Genomic DNA, 6,000 nt, shown 5'->3' with positions numbered 1-6,000 from the left:
CTGACTGTGGTAGGGCCCGGAGCGGGGACTCCTGGCTGTGGTAGGGCCCGGAGCGGGGACTCCTGGCTGTGGTAGGGCCCGGAGCGGGGACTCCTGGCTGTGGTAGGGCCCGGAGCGGGGACTCCTGGCTGTGGTAGGGCCCGGAGCGGGGACTCCTGGCTGTGGTAGGGCCCGGAGCGGGGACTCCTGGCTGTGGTAGGGCCCGGAGCGGGGACTCCTGGCTGTGGTAGGGCCCGGAGCGGGGACTCCTGGCTGTGGTAGGGCCCAGAGTGGGGACTCCTGGCTGTGGTAGGGCCCAGAGTGGGGACTCCTGGCTGTGGTAGGGCCCAGGGCGGGGACTCCTGACTGTGGTAGGGCCCAGGGCGGGGAATCTCTGTGGCGCTGTTGCAGCACCCAGAGCACTGACCCCTAAAGTCCCCAGACACATTGCAGAGATCTTGCCGAAGGCCTGGAGCTGTGTTTGAAGAGCTCTTCTATGGAATCTATTTATGTTCTTTTTTTGGGTAAACCGAAATGACGATGGATTGAGGCAACAAAACAGTTGTCACCGTATCTCTGTCGATGTGTGTGACAATCAATAACTGATACACTCAGGGACTGACTGACTATCCCCATTAATGGGGATGGTTAATGAACAGTAATCCATCTTCACCAGCCCCCTGCCATACCCCTCACTGCCACAACACTCCCACCCACTGCTCACACACCCACAGCTCGATTCAACCAGGATGGTGACACCAGCTGGCAATCTGCCCCAGTTTTGTGGGCATTGACCTTCAGCAGGGGTATTTGTAACTGATGAGGCAATAGCTTCTGGTTTGCTCCTGTACCATAAGGAATGAAACCCAGGGTAATGTCAGGGTGAAAGGGTCAGTAGATGAGTATTATGGCTGGAATAGACATGTAGTTACAGCTCCAGCCACTGCAGTGTCCAGGGTCATCTGAAGCTGATTGATCTGACAGTTAATGCCCTCTTGTGACATAACTGGTTGATTGCGAAAATAGTTTAACCATTTTGAAAATAAAGCAGACCCAAGGGCCATCTAGTGGCCCAGTGGTAGTGTCACATTGAAAAAGGGTGTTTGCAGCTTAAGTGAGCTACAAACACCTGTTGTATCCCCATCCCTGGGAAGGTGGGGGATGGAGATGGAAGGACAGCCTTCAGGGACAGTTCAGAGGCAGCCACAGGGTGGGGCAGGGGAATGGGGAGGGGACAGGCAGGTGACTGCTGGGGCAGGGTTGACGATAGCCCTCCTGAATTCTCTGCGACGTGGTTGGAGTTGTTTAAAAGTCTGGTCGGCCCGTCTCCTGACCCTCAACCAGTTACTGTTGGCATGTGAGAGCAGGCAGACCTGAGGCAGCCATCTTGGTAATGTAGGGCTTTATCTAATCTGCCATATGAGGACTGAATCCAAATCCTGGTCCACACCTCTGTCACCTTTAATACCTCCTCCTCCCTGGGATTGACCTAGGCAATCACAGGGGGTGTAATAATTGCCAGTTACCTCCTCACTAGGGCCCCAGACAACACCTTTTGGATGGAACATTTGTATTTCTTTCAATCTTATATTGATGGCTCACTCTTCACACTGGACAGACCTGACACAGGCCTCAATGTTTGAAACATCTCCATCTCATTCCAGCAATATGACCCCCAATTTCCACTTGCTTGCCGTTCTAACTCACCATCTTGCCTTCACACCAACGTCTCTAACTTGGGCCTGCGGCCTAGAGCAGCCTAAAGCGAGCTGCAAACACAAGCCACTTCTTGCTTTTCGGCACGTTGCAGCTCTCTGGACTCAACACTGTGGATGGACCTCCCCTTCACGGACTACAGGGTGGCTCCCCACCACCTCCCCAAGGGGCAATTAGGGATGGGCAATAAATGCTGCCCAGCCATGGACGCCCACGTCTTACTGACTCATGAAATCGAAAAGCTGTATCTGTGAGCTTGCAGACAGCTGGGTCAGGATATAGCGTCCAGAAAGAAGTGGAAATAGTAGTTAAAAGCAACAGAGGGAGATGTGTGGTTCCATCTGATTTGATCTGATTTGATTTATTATTGTCACATGTACCTCGGTACAGTGAAGAGTTCTGTTTTGCGTGCACACAGATCATACTGTACAAAATACATTAGGGTAGTAAAACAGAGTGAGGAATACAATGCAGAGAAGGTGCACAGGGAGCAAGGGTCACCATTAAACTTAAAAGTTGAGCGGTCCATTCGGAAGCCTAATAACAGCAGGGAAGAAGCTGTTCTTGAATCTGGTGGTACACGTGTTTAACCTTTTGTATCTGCTGCTTAATGGAAGAGGTTGTTAGAGATTATAACCGGGGTGGGGAGGGCTCTTTGATGGTATTGGCTGCCTTTCAGAGGCAGCGAGGAGTAGAGATGAAGTCAATGGATGGAGGTTGGTTTGTGTGATGGACTGGGCTGTGATCACAACTCTGTGTGGGTTTCTTATGGTCCTGGGCGGAGCAGTTGCTGTACCAAGCCGTGATGCATCCTGATAGGATGCTTTCTATAGTGACCATGGGGAGAAAAGACCTGTTTTTATGGAGGATAAAGGTCCCTTTAAGAATTAGGTTCCTCTAACTGGGGATCAGCATGAACCAAATAGCCTGGGAGATAGACAATAGGGAGAGAAAGGAACAAAACTGTAATTATTTGGTGAACCTGTAGATAGAAGTGATTCTGTGTTCAAGCAGTTTAGTGTTAGAGCCCTGCAGAAGATTTGGACTGGGGTGTACCAAGTTAAAAATCCCACAACACCAGGTTATAGTCCGACAGGTTTATTTGGAAGCAGTAGCTTTCGGAGCGCTGCTCCTTCATCAGGTGGTTGTCCCCTGAGATTATTACAGATTTCTCCAACTGCACCTCTCACCACCTCCTCCTCCCCCCCCCACCCCCTGCCAACACTGAAGAAGGGGTTGGCTTGGTGGTCCTCACCTCCCTGATTGAGAAACTACGTTCTCGAAGACAGTAAGGCTGACCCCTGTCAGCCCAGCCGCATAGAATTGGTGGACAATCCTGGGGAACACCAGGGCTGACCCGGGTGGATCGGAGGAAGCTGGGGTGGGGGTTAGAGATGGTCACACACCCCCGGCTGGAATGTGCCTTTACAACGGGGACTCTGGAGACAGATGCAGTGGTTTGTGTCAAGGTTTGTCCTGTGCAGCTCCGTGACGCAGGACTCCCTCCTCTAAGACCTGTTCTCTGGGACACACACCAAGACAAACACTGACTGAGCCTGGAGGACCATCGACTTGGTGAAAGATGCTCTTTGGTCTGCCCAAAATGTGATGGTTTTCCAGAGCAAGGAGTTGACCTCGACTGAGTGTTACAGACGGACACATTCCAAGGTGTAGGACTATGTGCTGAGGGAATCCCTAAAGCTCGGTGCAGCTGTTGCCTACTATCTAAGGTCTGTCTTCTGAAAATAAATTGGGGTCTGTTCAGTTATTTGACCCTTCTGCCTGAAATGTATGTCAATATAGTCGTGTACAAGTAAGAAATGCCTTTGGTTTGGATAGAGGCAAACTCCAATGTTTGTTTATTCCTTCACATGCTCCTGTCTGGAACCGAACTGTTTTACAGTCAGAGCCTCAAACAGCACGAAAACAGACCCTTCGGTCCAACCAGTCCATACCGACCATGCTCCCGAACTAAACTAGTCCCAGCAGTCTGGGCTTGGCCCATATCCCTCCAAACCTTCCCTATTCAGGTACTTATCCAAAGGTCTTTTGAACATTCACCGAATCCCTACAGTGTGGAAACAGGCCATTCAGCCCAACAGGTCCACACCAACTCTCTGAAGTGCATCCCACCCAGACTCACCCCTCCCCCCACCCTCTCCCCATGGCTAATCTATTTAACCTACACATCCCTGCACACTGTGGGGCAATTTAGCACAGCCCATCCACCTAACCTCCACACAGAACATTGAACAATACAGCGCCATACAGGCCCTTCGGCCCTCGATGTTGCACTGCCCTGTGAAACCAATCTGAAGTCCACCTAGCCTACACTATTCCATTCTCATCCATATGCCAATCCAATGGCCATTTAAATGCCCTTAAAGTTGGCGAGTCTACTATTGTTGCAGGCAGTGCGTTCCACACCCTTACTACTCTCTGAGTAAAGAAACTACCTCTGACAGCTGTCCTATATTTATCACCTCTCATGTCCCCTCATACTAGCCATCACCATCCAAGGAAAAACGCTCTCCCTGTCTACCCTACCTAACCCACTGATTATCTCATACGTCTCAATTAATCGCCTCTCAGCCTTCTGTCTAATGAAAACAGCCTCAAGTCCCTCAGCCTTTCCTCATGAGACCCTCCCTCCATACCAGGCAACATCCGAGTAAATCTCCTCTGAACTCTTTCCAAAGCTTCCACATCCTTCCTATAATGCGGTGACCAGAACTGCACACAATACTCCAAGTGCGTCCACACCAGCTGCAGCATGACCTCATGGCTCCGAAACTCAATCCCTCCACCAATAAAAGCTAATACACCGTGTGCCTTCTTAACAACTCTATCAACCTGGGTGGCAACTTTCAGGGATATATGTACATGGACACCCGAGATCTCTCTGCTCATCTACACTGCCAAGAATCTTACCATTAGCCCAGTCCTCTGCTTTCCTGTTGCTCCTTCCAAAGTGAATTACCTCACACTTTTCCACATTAAATTCCATTTGCCACCTCTCAGCCCAGCTCTGCAGCTTATCTATGTCCCCCTGTAACCTGCAACATCCTTCGTCACTGTCCACAACTCCACCGACCTTAGTCTCATCTGTAAATTTACTAACCCATCCTTCTACGCCCTCATCCAGGTCATTTATAAAAATGACACACAGCAGTGGCCTTGAGCAGACCCTTGCAGTACACCACTATTAACTGAACTCCAGGACAAACATTTCCCAGCAACCACCATCAGCTAGCCAATTTCTGATCTAAACCGCTAAATCACCCTCAATCCCATGGCTCCGTATTTTGTGCAATAGCCTACCGTGGGGAACCTTATCAAACACCTTACTGAAACCCATATACACCACATCAACCGCTTTACCCTCATCTACCTGTTTGGTCACCATCTCAAAGAAATCAATAAGGTTTGTGAGGCACGACCTACCCTTCACAAAACCGTGTTGACTATCCCTAATCAAATTATTCTTTTCTAGATGATTACAAATCCTATCACTTATAATCCTTTCCAACACTTTACCCACAACTGAAGTAAGGCTCACTGGTCTATAATCATCAGGGTTGTCTCAAATCCCCTTCTTGAACAAGGGGAACCACATTTGCTATCTTCCAGTCTTCTGGCACTATTCCTGTAGACAATGTTGACATAAAGATCAAAGCCAAAGACTCTGCAATCTCCTCCCTGGCTTCCCAGCAAATCTGAGGATAAATCCCATCTACCCCAGGGGATTTATCTATGTTCACACTTTCCAGAATTGCTAACACCTCCTCCTTATGAACCTCAATCCCATCTAGTCTAGTGGCCTGAATCTCAGTATTCTCCTCGACAACATTGTCTTTTTCCAGTGGGAATACTGAGGAAAAATATTCATTTAGCGTTTCCCCTATCTCTTCAGACTCCATGCATAACTTCCCACTACTGTCCTTGACAGACCCTAATCTTACTTTAGTCATTCTTTTATTCCTGATGTACCTCTTGAAAGCTTTCGGGTTTTCCTTGATCCTACCTGCCAACAACTTCCCATGCCCTTCCTGGCTCTTCTTATCTCTCTCTTTAGGTCTTTCCTGGCTAACGTGTAACTCTCAAGCCCCCTAACTGAGCCTTCATGTCTCATCCTAACATAATCCTCCTTTTTCCTCTTGACAAGAGCTTCAACTTCTTGAGTAAACCATGGCTCCCTCTGTTGACAACTATTTCCCTGCCTGACAGGTACATACTTATCAAGGACACGCAGTAGCTGTTGAATAAGCTCCACATTTCAATTGTGCCCATCCCCTGCAGTTTCCT

Source organism: Chiloscyllium punctatum, chromosome 17 (assembly GCF_047496795.1).
Source record: "Chiloscyllium punctatum isolate Juve2018m chromosome 17, sChiPun1.3, whole genome shotgun sequence".
Taxonomy (NCBI): Eukaryota; Metazoa; Chordata; class Chondrichthyes; order Orectolobiformes; family Hemiscylliidae; genus Chiloscyllium; species Chiloscyllium punctatum.
This window is presented reverse-complemented; position numbering follows the sequence as displayed.